The sequence below is a fragment of the Theropithecus gelada genome, chromosome 7b (genome assembly GCF_003255815.1).
Source record: "Theropithecus gelada isolate Dixy chromosome 7b, Tgel_1.0, whole genome shotgun sequence".
Classification (NCBI taxonomy): domain Eukaryota; kingdom Metazoa; phylum Chordata; class Mammalia; order Primates; family Cercopithecidae; genus Theropithecus; species Theropithecus gelada.
Window position 1 is genome coordinate 18,760,634 of NC_037675.1, and position 15,587 is coordinate 18,776,220.

A 15,587-nucleotide genomic window follows, 5' to 3' on the forward strand; every position below is an offset into this window, starting at 1 on the left:
TGGGAAGACAGAGGCTGTTGAGTTTGGCATCTGAAAGTGTTCTTCTAAAACTTCGGCTCAGGCCGGGCAGTAGCTCACGCCTGTAATCCAAACATTTTGGGAGGTTGAGGCAGGTGGATCACTTGAGGTCAGGAGTTCGAGACCAGCCTGGCCAACATGGTGAAACCCCATCTCTACTAAAAATACAAAAAATTATCCAGGTGTGGTGTCGCATGCCTGTAATCCCAGCTACTCAGGAGGCTGAGGCAGGAGAATCGCTTGAACCCAGCGGGTGGAGGCTGCAGTGAGCTGAGATCACACCACTGCACTCCAGCCTGGGTGACAGAGCAAGACTCTGTCCCCCCCAAAAATAAAAACAAAAAATAAAACATGAAACTTCAGCTCCCTGCGCGACAGCCTGATGATCCGATGCAGCAGGCGTCTGTTGGCCTCAGGTCACTGCACAGCAGCTGAGCAGCTTGGGAATCATGCTTCCTCAGGACACACATAGGCTTTCCAGTGCCCTCTGGGGAACACTGAGGGATCTCCCCTGCTTGGTTTCTGGATGAGGCAACTGGCTTTGCCCTTTCTTGTCCTGCCTCATAAACTCCTTGCTCCCAAGAGTTCACCACCTGACAAAGCAGCTTGACCTGCGCACCGCCAGGTCTCACACCCACTCAGTTCCTCCTCATTAGTCAAAAACAGTCCTGAATCCCGCCCCAAACCAAGTCTGATCATGCCGTGCCAGGCCATCCCACTGTTGAGCAATGTCTACAGCTTTTGCCCACTGGGAGGATCCTTTGAATGGGTACTGGATGGTGCCAGCTGTCTCTCACTTTCCAGTCCCAGCTGAATGGCTCATTTGACCATCCAGGCGCTGCAGATTTACTGAGGGCCTCCCACGTGCCAGGCACCTTCTAGGTTCTGATGAGTAGGCAGTGAATGAAACAAAGTCCCTGCCCTCTGAAGCTTACATTCTCAGGGGGGCAGACCATATATGCCCAGTGAACCACATATATCACCATAGCATATATAACAAATGTACTAGATGAGATTAGAGACCGTAACACACAGTCACAAGTGCTTTAGAGACAAGTCAAGCAGTGTGAGCAGAACAGGGGGTAGGTGGGGGTGACTGCTATCTTACAGCAGGATGCAGGGAAGGCCTCACTGGGAAGAGGACATCTGAGCAGAGCCTGGGAGGAAGTGAGCCCTGTGGCTACACGGGTAAAGGCTTCCAAGGCAGGGGTCACAGGGGTGCAAAGGCCGTGGTGGAGGGGCACGCTGGTGGGGTGGAGGCGGAGTGAGGGAGGGGAGAGTGAGGGGACAGGATGGGATTTGGGAGGCAGAAGGGTGAGATTCCTAGGGCCTGGCTGGCCCAGGTGGCTGTTGTTCAAATAAGATGGAGTCCTGCAGGGTTTTGAGAGAGGAGTGACATGTTCCTTTTGGCTCTGAGAGGGCCACCGGCTTGGTATGGATACCAGTTTATAGTGGGCAGAAGAATGGCAAGGCGACCAGAGGAGGCTCCTGCAGCAGTCCCGGTGAGGACGGGGCTGGTTTGAACCAACTGGGGTGGCGCTGGCATCTCTGGTGCTGAGAAGACAGAGCTACCTGGGCTCCTCCCCTCCATCCCAAACTGTCCCTCCTTGTTCCAGGGCACCTCTTCTGAAGCTAAGTCCTAATCCCCTTGGCAGACTCATGACTCTGTCCTCAGGCTTCTGGGGCCTAACTCCAGTGAAGCCCTTCTTGGATCCATGGCTCACATGGCAGGGATGGGAGCCACAGTGACTCCCTTGGGGTGCAGTTGTGAGGACAAGTGGCACATTGTCCATAAACTGCTTACAACAGTGTCTGGCACACGGACACCCACGCAAATGTAACTCTTAGCTATCATTGCTGTCACTGTCTCCTCGGTAAGAGATGGAGAACTCCTGCAGGGTGGCCATGAGTCTCATCTCAACACGAAGAGAACTGAGCTAAATTCTACACATTTCTCCTAGTTCATTTCTCCTAGTTCTGGTCTTTGGAGTAACCCAGAGACCTTCTTAAATATGTGAAGACAGCTCTTTTGTTCCCCTTTAAGTTTTCTCTTCTTTTGGCCAAAAGAGTTTGTGTGGCAGATGTTCAATCCCTCCCATTCATTTTCTACTCAGTCACTACTTTTCTTACAGTGGACAACACGGCCCAGATGTGGCCTGGAAGCAGCAAGAATGAACGTGATGAATAGGGACAATAAGCACACACACACTAAAAAACTAGCCACTATCTCCTTCTTTTTTTTTTTTTTTGAGGTGGAGTTTTGCTCTTGTCACCCAGCACCCAGGCTGGAGCACAGTGGCACGATCTCGGCTCACTGCAACCTCCACCTCCCAGGTTCAAGCGATTCTCCTGCCTCAGCCTCCCGAGTAGTCGGGCTTACAGGCATGCGCCACCACGCCCGGCTAATTTTTGTATTTTTAGTAGAGACGGGTTTCACCATGTTGGTCAGGCTGGTCTCAAACTCCTGACCTCAGATGATCCACCAGCCTTGGCCTCCCAAAGTGCTGGGATTACAGGCATGAGCCACTGTGCCCGGCCCCAACCATACAGCTCCCCCAGAATACAGCTTAACACTAAAAATATAGAAGAGACATAGTCTCAAATAAAGGAGACATCTTTAAAATGAATAAAAACCTATGTTTATTTCTCTCATTACTCCTGAGAAACGGTGAAAGCTTTCAGAACACACTGGTTTCTAGAGTCATCACTGTAGAAATATTGACCCCAGGACACAGATCTTATGCCTGCTGGGGGCTATGGTCAAGAAAATAGAAGAACACTAGAAGGTGCTCTTGGAAGGAGATACGGAAAATATTCAGTGGGGCAGACATTTACTGAGCGTCAACCAGGTTCACTAGACTTCTGGGCCTTCATAGGACCCAACGCTCTCCCCAAAATGAGAATGACGATGGCCATGACCCAGGCATGACCATTACCCTTGAACCTAGATTAAGCCACATCTCTCCCAAAGGAAAAAAAATGTCTGTACCTGGGAAGAAGAGGCACAGAATAGGAGATTGGTAGCTGTGATTCTTTGCTTACAATCACAAAATAAACCGGTCCCTTTCCTTTTTGTTTTAAAAAAGGAAACTGGTTGTAGCACAGAGAATTTTGACGGTAGCGAAACTGCTTTGTATGATGCTATAATGGTGGAAACATGTCATAAATTTGTCCAAACCCACAAAATATGCAACACTGAGAATGAAGCCTAAGATGAACCATAGACGTGGGTGATAATGATGTAGTGATGTGTCAGGGTAGGTCCATCAGCTGTAACAAATGTAGCATCTGGCGGGGCAGACCATGCGTGCCTGCAGCAGGCAGTATATGAGAAATCTCTTTGTACCTTCCTCTCAATTTTGATGTGAACCTAAAAGTACTCTATAGAATCAAGTCTAGGCCGGGCGCAGTGACTCACACCTGTAATCCCAGCACTTTGGGAGGCCAAGGTGGGTGGATCACCTGAGGTCAGGAGTTCAAGATCAGCCTGGCCAGTATGGTAAAACCCCATCTCTACTAAAATACAAAAGTAGCCCAGCGTGGTGGTGTGCACCTGTGGTCCCAGATACTTGGGAGGCTGAGGCGAGAGAACTGTTTGAACTGGGGAGGCAGAGGTTGCAATGAGCCGAGATCGCACCACTGCACTCCAGCCTGCCAGCCTGAGGAACAGAGTGAGACTCAGTACCCCCGGCCCCCGCCTCCACCAAAAAAAAAAAAAAAGAATCAAGTCTATTAAGATTAAAAAAAAAAGCCAAAACCAAAAAAAAAAAAAAAAGAAATTTGAATGTGATTTTCTTTTTTAAAATAGGGACTCTGACTTCATCAATGTTACCCAACTTGATACTATTTCTATATTTTAAGCAGCCAGATTAAACATATTAATCTCCCCATCCTGGGCTTCTTTTTGTCTCTCATGAACTGATTCCCACTGGATCTCCTTTGTCTTGCCCTTTTGCAGTTGACTTTGTGAATAAAGACGTCAGGCTTTAGGGTGAGACCTGTTTGGCGCTATTGTGCTGAATCCAACTGTGAAAACAGCTTTGAGTCTGCTCCCGCCTTTGTATCTGCTGTGCTTCCAGGGTCAAGCCTGAGAAGTGGGGCCCCTATGTCTTGCTCATGGGGTTGCCACTTGGCATGCCGTAGGCCACAGGATGCATTGCCATTGCCAGCACGTGACCACGGCAGGTGCTCTAGTGGACGTGGGCGGTGATTCTGGCCAACACACAGGTCACATCCAAGACACACGGAAGGGACAGGGGATGAGTTGGGCAAGGATCAGTAGTCCTGCCCCGGATGTCTCTACATCCCCTGTCCCCTTGCTGACTTAAAAAGCCAGATCTGTGGGGAAACAGAGTCAAGAGGAACGTGGAAAAAGCAAAAATTTCATTCAAAAAGTTTTGTATATTTAAGAGGCTTCCCACAAAAGTGATTTCTTGATTTGAGCAATTTGGAGAAATGGCCCTGGTAGGGGCACTGTTTTCACACGGGAGATTCCCGCAGAGTGGCGAGGGGTGGCTAGCTGTCCAGCCTCTTCTCTCCTTTGCCTCTGGTGCCAGAATGGAACATACCTCAGGCATCCCTCCTTCCTGCTGTCCAGCCCTTTCCAGTGGAGTTCTTACAATCTCCCTCCTCGTCGCGGCCCAGAGCCTCACAGTGGGAGGGTGACACAGCCCCCAGCACCTGGGGTGTAAGTGCAGCACACGGGTGCCACCCTGCTCCTGAGCCAGGGATTCTCTGCCATTCATCCCTCCTCTGGGGCTGCCCCTGCCTCCCTCCTATGGTGCAATGGGCATTGCCAGATGGACTGATAAACTCTCGTGTCCTGGGGCCAGCTGGAATTAAAAAACAAGCTCCACCTGCCGACAGTGCAGCCTCCTGACCCCACCATGGGGGAGCTCGAGTCTCCCCATGACAGAGGAGCACAAATGCACTCATGACTGCGGGTCCCACACCGGGCAGCTCAGGGCACAGCCCTTGCTCCACGCCCTTCCTTCCTCTCCCGCTCCTACTTCCCAGCTCTGCCTGGGGTTCTAGATATACAGTCAGAAATATGGCTCAGCCCTAAGGAGCCACATAACCAGCTGGATCAGCAGCATACGAGGCTCACTCCTATAGAGGAGGTGAACATGGGGCCATGGGGCCCCAGGGAGGCACCTTGCTCTGCCTCAGGGTTGGGGAAGTGATGTCTGAGCTGAGTCTCAGTCAGCAGGGTTAGCCGTGAATAAGCTAGGCCACTGTATCCTGGTTTACTCAGTTTTAAACTCTATTATCCAGTGTTAGAATGGTACATAGCCACTGAATGGCTATGTGGATGACAGATTAAAAAACAGTATGGTAAGATATTTGCAGCTTCAAAGAGAATAAAACACCTAGGAATCCAACTTACAAGAGATGTAAAGGACCTCTTCAAGGAGAACTATAAACCACTGCTCAGTGAAATAAAAGAGGACACAAACAAATGGAAGAACACAACATGCTCTTGGATAGGAAGAATCAATATTGTGAAAATGGCCATACTGCCCAAGGTAATTTATAGATTCAATGCCATCCCCATTAAGCTACCAATGACTTTCTTCACAGAATTGGAAAAAACTGCTTTAAAGTTCATATGGTACCAAAAAAGACCCCGAATTGCCAAGACAATCCTAAGTCAAAAGAACAAAGCTGGAGGCATCACGCTACCTGACTTCAAACTATACTACAAGGCTACAGTAACCAAAACAGCATGGTACTGGTACCAAAACAGAGATATAGACCAATGGAACAGAACAGAGCCCTCAGAAATAATACCACACATCTACAGCCATCTGATCTCTGACAAACCTGACAAAAACAAGAAATGGGGAAAGGATTCCCTATTTAATAAATGGTGCTGGGAAAATTGGCTAGCCATAAGTAGAAAACTGAAACTGGATCCTTTCCTTACTCCTTATAGGAAAATTAATTCAAGATGGATTAGAGACTTAAATGTTAGACCTAAAACCATAAAAACCCTAGAAGAAAACCTAGGTAATACCATTCAGGACATAGGCATGGGCAAGGACTTCATGTCTAAAACACCAAAAGCAACGGCAACAAAAGCCAAAACTGACAAATGGGATCTAATTAAACTAAAGACCTTCTGTGCAGCAAATAAAACTACCATCAGAGTGAACAGGCAACCTACAGAATGGGAGAAAATTTTTGCAATCTACTCATCTGACAAAGGGCTAATATCCAGAACCTATAAAGAACTCAATCAAATTTACAAGAAAAAAACAACCCCATCAAAAAGTGGGCAAAGGTTATGAACAGATACTTTTCAAAAGAAGACATTCATACAGCCAACAGACACATGAAAAAATGCTCATCATCACTCACCATCAGAGAAATGCAAATCAAAACCACAATGAGATACCATCTCACACCAATTAGAATGGCAATCATTAAAAACTCAGGAAACAACAGGTGCTGGAGAGGATGTGGAGAAATAGGAACACTTTTACACTGTTGGTGGGACTGTAAACTAGTTCAACCATTGTGGAAAACAGTGTGGCGATGCCTCAAGGATCTAGAACTAGAAATACCATTTGACCCAGCCATCCCATTACTGGGTATATACCCAAAGGATTATAAATCATGCTGCTATAAAGACACATGCACACGTATGTTTATTGCGGCACTATTCACAGTAGCAAAGACTTGGAATCAACCCAAATGTCCATCAGTGACAGACTAGATTAAGAAAATGTGGCACATATACACCATGGAATACTATGCAGCCATAAAAAAGGATGAGTTCGTGTCCTTTGTAGGGACATGGATGCAGCTGGAAACCATCATTCTCAGCAAACTATTGCAAGAACAGAAAACCAAACACTGCATGTTCTCACTCGTAGGTGGGAATTGAACAATGAGATCACTTGGACTCTGGAAGGGGAACATCACACACCAGAGCCTATTATGGGGAGGAGGGAGGGGGGAGGGATGGCATTGGGAGTTATACCTGATGTAAATGATGAGTTGATGGGTGCTGATGAGTTGATGGGTGTAGCACACCAACATGGCACAAGTATACATATGTGACAAACCTGCATGTTGTGCACATGTGCCCTAGAACTTAAAGTATAATAAAAAAAAAAAAAAAAAGAAAAGAAAATGTGGCACATATACACCATGGAATACTATGCAGCCATAAAAAAGGATGAATTTGTGTCCTTTGTAGGGACATGGATGCAGCTGGAAACCATCATTCTCAGCAAACTATCGCAAGAACAGAAAACCAAACACCGCATGTTCTCACTCATAGGTGGAAAATGAACAATGAGATCACTTTCATTGGACACAGGAAGGGGAATATCACACACTGGGACCTATTGTGGGGAGGGGGGAAGGATAGCATTAGGAGATATACCTAATGTAAATGACGAGTTAATGGGTGCAGCACACCAACATGGCACATGTATACGTATGTAACAAACCTGCACATTGTGCACATGTACCCTAGAACTTAAAGTATAATAATAATTTTAAAAAAACTAACTCAAAAAATAATAATAAGAAGAAGAAGAAGAAGAAAAAGAAAATGTGGCACATATACACCATGGAATACTATGCAGCCATAAAAAAGGATGAGTTCGTGTCCTTTGTAGGGACATGGATGCAGCTGGAAACCATCATTCTCAGCAAACTATCGCAAGAACAGAAAACCAAACACCGCACGTTCTCACTTATAGGGAATTGAACAATGAGATCACTTGGACTCTGGAAGCGGAACATCACACACCGGGGCCTATTGTGGGGAGGGTGGAGAGGGGAGGGATAGCATTAGGAGATATACCTAATGTAAATGACGAGTTAATGGGTGCAGCACACCAACATGGCACATGTACACATATGTAACAAACCTGCATGTTGTGCACATGTACCCTAGAACTTAGAGTATAATAATAAAAAAAAAAATTTGCACACCTGTGTTCACAGCAGCATTATTCACAATAGCCAAAAGGTGGAAGTGACCCAAGTGTCCACCAAAGGATGAATAGATAAAGTGTAGTTTATGCATACAAGAGAACATTACTTGGTTATCAAAAAGGCGATTCTGATGCATGCTATGACATGGATGAGCTTTATGCCAAGAGAAAGAAGGCAATAACCAAAGGACAAATCCTGTGCAATTCCACTTATGTGAGATCCCTGGAGCAGTCAGATTTATAGAGACAAAGTAGAATGATGGTTGCCAGGGGCTGAGGGGAAGGGGGAATAGGGAGTTAGTGTTCAATGGGGGCAGACTTTCAGCTGAAGAAGACAGGAAAGTGCTGTGGTTGGATGGTGGTGATGGCTGCACAAGGTGAATGTACTTACTGCCACTGAACTGTACAATTACAAAAGGTCAAGATGGTAAATTTTATGTGTATTTTACCACAATTTAAAAAGATGGTATCAGTGGGTGGTTAGAAGCAAGTTGTAAATCAGTGAAGAAAAGTCACAGAAGCAGTGTTTCTTAAGCCCCAGGCAGCTGAAGGGGAGAGCAGAGGGCTGTGCCCGGGGTGCACACGTTCACGCCTGCAGTGCAGGAGGAGCCGTCTACAGGGGTTGCTGTGTGGTCTTCACGCACAAGCACTCCACAGCGTATTTTAGCTGTTTTTCAGCTAGACTTTTTGCTTCTGATCTTGACAAATCTCAATGAGATATGGGCAGAAAATGACTTTCTTAAAACTTTTTTTTTTTTTTTGGTGGCATAAAGAAATCACTTCACCCAAACCACCTACAGGAGCCCACCTACGATACTTGAACAACACTGTGCAACTAAACACCACAGTAAAATCACACTGACTCCAAATCCAGTAATTTGGGAAAGAAATTATATAGTTCTGTAAAAGAATTTATATTCCAATTACATTGTAGGCCCTATTTTTTTCCACTAGTAAGCCCTAAAAAACGTTAACAGCAACATTTATTAGCTGAGTCTGAGTTAGCTGCTCTTCTTAAAAGCATGATACTGTAATTCTTTTTTTTTTTGGGTGGAGTCTCACTCTGTCACCCAGAATGGAGTGCAATAGCGCAATCTCAGCTTACTGCAGCCTCCTGAGTTCAAGGGATTCTGGTGCCTCAGCCTCCCGAGTAGCTGGGATTACAGGTGTGCTCCACCATGCCTGGCTAATTTTTGTATTTTTGGTAGATTCTGGGTTTCACCATGTTGGCCAGGCTAGTCTTTAAGTCCTGACCTCAAGTGATCTGCCTGCCGTGGCCTCCCAAAGTGCTGGGATTACGGACATAAGCAATCACGCTCGGCTCATTTTTGCAGTTTTAGTAGAGATGGAGTTTTGGCATGTCTGCCAGGTGGGTCTTGAACTCCTGGCATAAAGTGATCAGCCTGCCTCAGCCTCCCAAAGTGCTGGGAGTACAGGCATGAGCCACCATGCCTGGCTGAAACTGTAATTCTTTAGGAAGCCACAGTTAACACTTCTCTAATTCAGAGCACCCCTTCTCCCGTTCCTCTGCAGGAGTCAGAACGGACTCTGCTTCCTTTCCTGCCTAGCAGCGACTCAGTTCCTCTGCATATGCTTCAAGTTAAAGCATCCTAATGAGATGCTTCAGGCAGCTCAGTGACCACATGAGACCCTGTATTCTTATTGCTACTGTAACAAATTACCCTCAACTTCGTGGCTCAAAATAACAGAGATTTATTATCTTGCAGTTCTGGAGATCAGAAGTCTGGCATGAGTCTCTCAAATCTAGAACCAGGGTGCTGGGAGGGCTGGTTCCTCCTGGAGACTACAGGGAAGAATCCATCTCCTGCCTTTTCCAGCTCCGCGCTGCCCCATTCCTAGGCTTGGGGCCTCTTCCTCCATCCTCAAGGCCAGGAGTGGCGGGGGAGTGTTTCTCACACTGTCACTCCGACCTTCTCTTCTGACTCATCTCCTACGTGGAAGGACCCTTGTGATGACCCCAGACTCACCCAGATAATCCAGAATAATCTACTTTAAGGCCAGCTCATTACCAACCCGATAATCTGTTGGCCTTAAAATCTGCCAGTAAAAGGACTGCCAATAAAAGCATCACAACTGACTACCAACCTGTATTAGTTTGCTAGAATTGTCAATAAAAGTATCACGAACTGGGCGACTTAAAAGAACAGGAATCTATTCCCTCACAGTTTTGGAGGCCAGAAGTCCAAAACCATGGCGTCAGCACGGCTGGTCCTCCCTGAGGGCCCTGATGGAGAATGTGTTCTGTGTCTCTCTCCTAGGTTCTGGTGGCGGCTGGGAAGCCTTGGTGTTCCCTGGCATGCAGAAGCATCACTCCAGCCCCAGCCCCAGCCTGCATCTTCCCACAGTGTCCTCTTTGTGTCTGTGTCCTCACATGATCCTCTTCTTATAAGGACACCTGCCATATCGGATCAAGGCCCCACCCTACTTCAGTATGATGTCATTTTACCTAATTACATCTGCCACGACCCTATTTCCAAATAAGATCACATTTTGAGATACTGGGGGTTAGGACTTCAATAAAAGAATTTTCAAGAGGATGCAATTCAATCCATACCACAACCTTAAGACCATCTGCAACCTTAACTCCTCTTGGCCACACAGGGTCACATATTCCCAGGTTCTACGGATTAGAATGTGGACACCTGTGGGGGCCGTTATTCTGCCAACCACACACTCACTGCGTTCACAATTCTGAAAAAACTCGCTCCTATTTAAAATTCAATTTATATTTACGTCTTGATTTGGCTGAGATTTAAACTAGGTAAGGGCCTTGTGAGGTCTGCTGAGATGTGACAGTTGTTGGAAAGAAACAATGGCATCATCAGGGTCACACTTTTCTGACACAGTTATTTTATGTTGAATATAGAGTAAATCTCAAATGCAGGTAGCTGAAAAGAAGACCCTGGTAGGTGGTTATTTTCAACAACTTTAAATCCTCAAAAAACAGCATGAGATGTTGTATTACGACACAATTGGGGCTAACAAGTGGTTTGTTCAGGGGTCCAGTGTCAACTTTGTGCCTCCCCAGAATGTGTGAAAAAGAAGGCTCTGGTATCGACTGAGTGTCTAATCTGTGCCAATCTCTGTGCTAGGAACGTTCCCCACATTCACTCAATCAAAGTAAGGAAACAGGTGCCTGTGTGTGATTCTCTGAGCATCTGTTAGAGAAAGGCCAATTTCAGGTGGGGCATCAAGCAAGTCACACATACAACATCACAGCATAAAAAGAAGGATGGGAAAGAGTCCCCAAGCTCCAGAAAATGCAGGCCAGGCCAAAGACAGCAGCCACTGGCACGGTCAACCCGTCAGCCTCAGCTTGTTTGCTCCCAGACACGTGAGTGTCAACCTCACGTTGAGTCCTGAACCAAGGGCTAGGACACTTGACTCAGTTTCCCTGCCTTCACGAAGCTCAGGCAAGTGTGTGGTCCTCAGCGGGAGGGGAAAACATAAAAACAGACAATTTCTTTACCATCTCACAAGTGCTGGGAAGGAACTGGAGCTTGGGTTGGGTCCTGAAGGTCAAAGTGGAGCTGGTCAACCTAATAAACAGGGCTCAGCATTCCGATGGAATCCAGGAGGCAGAAGGGCTGTGGTGCAATTGACAAGTCTGGGATGTCTGGTCCACACCTTAAGGCTGGGGTGGGAGACAGGTGGCCTTTGGTGCACCCAGGAATCATATGCCATAGGGCAAGATGATGGCTTTCCCCAAGGCAGTGGTAGCAAGGGGACAACAGGCCTTGGTGGAAGCCCCCTTTTTTTTTTTTTTGAGACAGAGATGGAGTTTCACTGTTGTCACCCATGCTGGAGTGCAGTGGCACAATCTTGACTCATTGCAACCTTTGCCTCTTGGGGTTCAACTGATTCTTCTGCCTCAGCCTCCCTAGTTGGAAGACTCTTAAAGGGTGGAGATGACAGGGCCTTTGGTATGTGGGGTCAAAGAGAAAAAGAAGGCAACAAATGTCAGGCTCAGGACTCTGAGCCCAAGAATGTTGGTGGTGCCTCCACTGAGAGAGAGCACCCAGGAGAGGAGCTGGCCTGGGGTGAAAGGGTGGCGCTGCTTTAGAGGCTGGGTTGAGGGGCCACTGGACGCAGTGTCAGGCAGTTCAGCAGATGCAGTCTGCAGCTTGGGGTGTGGTTGGGTTGGAGACATAGGGCTGGAGTCATTAGCAGGAAGGTCATGGGGGAAACCAAAGGTAAGAAGGACTCATCCAGAGAGCACAGACACAGAGAAGACAGGCTGGAGGGCAGGGGCTTGGGGAATGCAAGCACCTGGGGGAATGAAAGCCTCCAAAAGGGATGCAGAGGGGGTGACCACCACCAGGCCAGGGATGCCGGGAAGGGACTGCACCTGTAGTGCTGGGGACTGAAAGGTATCTTTGGATTTGGCAGCAGAGAGAGGCTGTTGGCCCAGAAGAGGCCTCAGGGGGAAGCAGGGGTGGATGGATGAAGGAGAGGGTGGTCTCAATGCCTCTTAAGAAATGTGGTCTGATGTCTGCAAAGTGGGCTCTGCAGACCCTCCCTCTCAGAGAGGAAGTGAACTTTGGAAACCGGCCTGCCCAGAGGTGCCTGGGAGTCGGAGGGGGTGTGTGGGGGCCTGTGAGCCTCCGGCCTAGGGTACTGTGTGAAGAAGAGGAGAGGACAAGGGGATTTCTGTGGCTAGGGAAGCACCGAGAGTGAGCAAGAGGCAGAAGAAGCCACTGAGAACAGACTGGGAGTTTCCTCCTGCAGACACATGGGGATGGGACCCTGCCCACAGGCGGTGCCTCACGTAAGTCATCGTGGGCCAAACAACAGAGCCCATGACCCATCAGAGGCAATATCCAAGTTGTGGGCAGCTAAGGAGGAGGAGGCCAGAGCCCAGGGCCCAGGAGGACACCTGAGGGAAGGGCTTGGCCTTGGCCAGAGCTGGACTGCCGTCTCCCCTTGAGGTTTGGTGACGGGCCTGGGCTGGTGGATTACAGCATCCTGAAAAAGAGCCCAGCCTGAAGAGTGATCTTGTCCCTTCCTGTCCCAGGGAGACTTGGGCAGTCTGATCTGGAAAGCGAGATGGATCAGAGCTCTCACTTCTCATTTATTCTCTGCCCTGAGCTAGCCTGAAAAAACAGGCTCGCACCTACCCCTGGTGGGTCAGCCCTGTGACTCTAACATACATGTGGTCACCCCTCCAGTTTGTGCCCTTTTTTCTTTGTTTGTTTTTGAAACTGGGTCTCACTCTGTCACTCAGGCTAGAGTGCAGTGGTGCAATCTTGGCTCACTGCAGCCTCAACCTCTTGGGTCTCAAGTGATCCTTCTACATCAGCCTCCCATGTAGCTGGGACTACAGGCGTGCACCACCATGCACAGCTAAGTTTTTGATTTTCTGTAGAGACAAGGTCTCACTATATTGCCTAGCCTGGTCTAGAACTCCTGGGATCAAGCAATCCTCCCTTCTCGGCCTCCCAAAGTGCTAGGATTAGAGATGTGAGCCACTGCGCCTGGCGTGCCCTGTCCTTCTCTACCCGCTGTCTCATTCTCTTGCCCACTGTAACTCGCAGATGAAGAGGCATGAGACCTGCTGGTTTCCCTTTACAGAGGGAGAAACCAACCTGGAGAGACAGCAAGACTGGCCTCGGCGCCCCCCTTCCTATGTAGGTGGGTCCCCTGTGCCTCAATTGAGGAGCTTTTTTATTCATATAATCCTACTTCCAGCACGGGTGCACCTGACCAGCCTCATCATGACACCCTGAAAGTTCAAGGTGCCCACATACTAAAATCAGACATTCTCAAATTCTCAGAAGGACCCTGGGGTTGGACAGACCCAGACTCAAGTCCTCACTCCAGTGACTCCTCAGCTGTGTAACCTCGGGGGAGTCTGTGCTCAAGCCTCAGTTTCCTTCTTTGTAAGATGTTGCTCTCATGTCACAGGCTTGTTGGAGGCACGGCTGAGGTGACTTCTACCGAGCACTCAGCCCAGGCCTGACACTCCACAGGCCTGATAAACCCCAGCTATTAAGACTGTTGTGACTGTTATTCTCCATCCAAGCATCGGTCTCGTTAAGAGGAGTTGCTGTTCCCCCAAAGCCCTCTGGAATGGGCAGTCTATGTGGACAATCCAAACCAAAACAGAGATGGTCACATTCATCTGAATTTTTTTTCTAACTTTCAGTAGATTTGCATGATTCAGATAGGAGGGACAGGACACTCACAGCTGAAGGCCTCCGAGTACTGAATCTTATTTTGGATTTACCTCCTGTGAGCTTTGGGTCTGATATGGTTTGGCTGTGTCCCCACCCAAATCTCATCGTGAATTGTAGCTCCCATAATTCCCATGTATCATGGGAGGGACCTGGTGGGAGGTCATTGAATCATGGGGGTGGGTTTTTCCCGTGCCGCTCTCATGATAGCGAATAAGTCTTGAGATGTGATGGTTTTATAAAGGACAGTTCCTCTGCACATGCCTTCTTGCCTGCCACTACGTAAGATGTGCTTTTGTTTTCTTTTGGCTTCTGCCATAATTGTGAGGCCTCCCCAGCCATGTGCAACTGTGAGTCCATCAAACCTCTTTCCTTTATAAATTACCCAGTCTCTGGTATGTCTTTATTAGCAGCATGAGAACAGACTAATATAGGGCTCCTCATTTGTAAATCAGGGGCAAGAGCATTGGGCGTGTGTGTGAGGACTGAATGATAAGTAAATATATTGGGCATGGGGCATCCAGGAGGCGTCTGCACAGGGGATGCTCCAGGCATGCACATCCCTTCCTTCTCTCCATGGCGCAGGACCAGGGAGAAAGCAAGCACTTTGCTCTGCTTTGCTGTGGGAGGCAAGGCCCTTCCCAGTGCACCCGCAACGCTGCTCTCCATGCATGCTATGGGCCTGTGGGTGAGAGGCTGTGACAGGAGCTGGCCAGCCAACAGCCCATGCTCCCAGGCCCTTCCCAGGAAAGACCAGCGTCAGAGGTTCCCGTCTGCCTGAGACTGGGTCCCTCTCACAGCTCATGGCAGATGGCAGCCAGCAACTCTGTTACAAAAACAACCAAAACACACCTTTAACGTGTGCTGTGCATAGTCCTGAAGACCTGTGGCTGCTTTTATTGAACAGATGTCTGCAAAGAAGGAGTGAGGTGGGGAGGTACAACTGTGACTTCACTAGCTGGGTTGTGATGTTCTCCCAGGGGATCCAGTGGGACGCTTTACAGCAACACGTGAGGCTTCCATGCAGCCTTTCTCCATTTAAAACTCGAGAATTATGAGTTCTCATATACATGTCCCCGAAAAGTAATATTGTTCCCATATTTGCTTTTTGAAAGAGGAAATGAAAATCTGCAGCGCATTGTGAGGAGCCCTGCACCATCTGCGCATGTGCGCGTCTCTGGAAGCAGGCAGTTCTACTTGCAGAGAGGCCCCACGACGCACAGAACACTGTCTTTTGCTAACAGTAAGGACTACTGAGAAACCACTTTCACCCTTAAATCCTGTAGAAAACACTGATTTCGAGGCTTCGGTGACTTAGTTCAACCCTAAGAATCAAGATGGGTGATCGGCCAGGGTCTTTCCATGTTTTCCTGAAAAAATCCTTGGGCCATGATGGTTAGTTCTCATTTGCTGGGGAAAGAGA

General features: G+C 48.1%; 1 protein-coding gene across 1 annotated transcript in view; it reads right to left on the reverse strand.

The window, feature by feature from the left end:
* ADAMTS17 (ADAM metallopeptidase with thrombospondin type 1 motif 17) overlaps positions 1–15,587 on the reverse strand; it is a 370,865-nt gene that overhangs the window by 26,717 nt on the left and 328,561 nt on the right. The gene's annotated exons all lie outside the window — the stretch shown is intronic.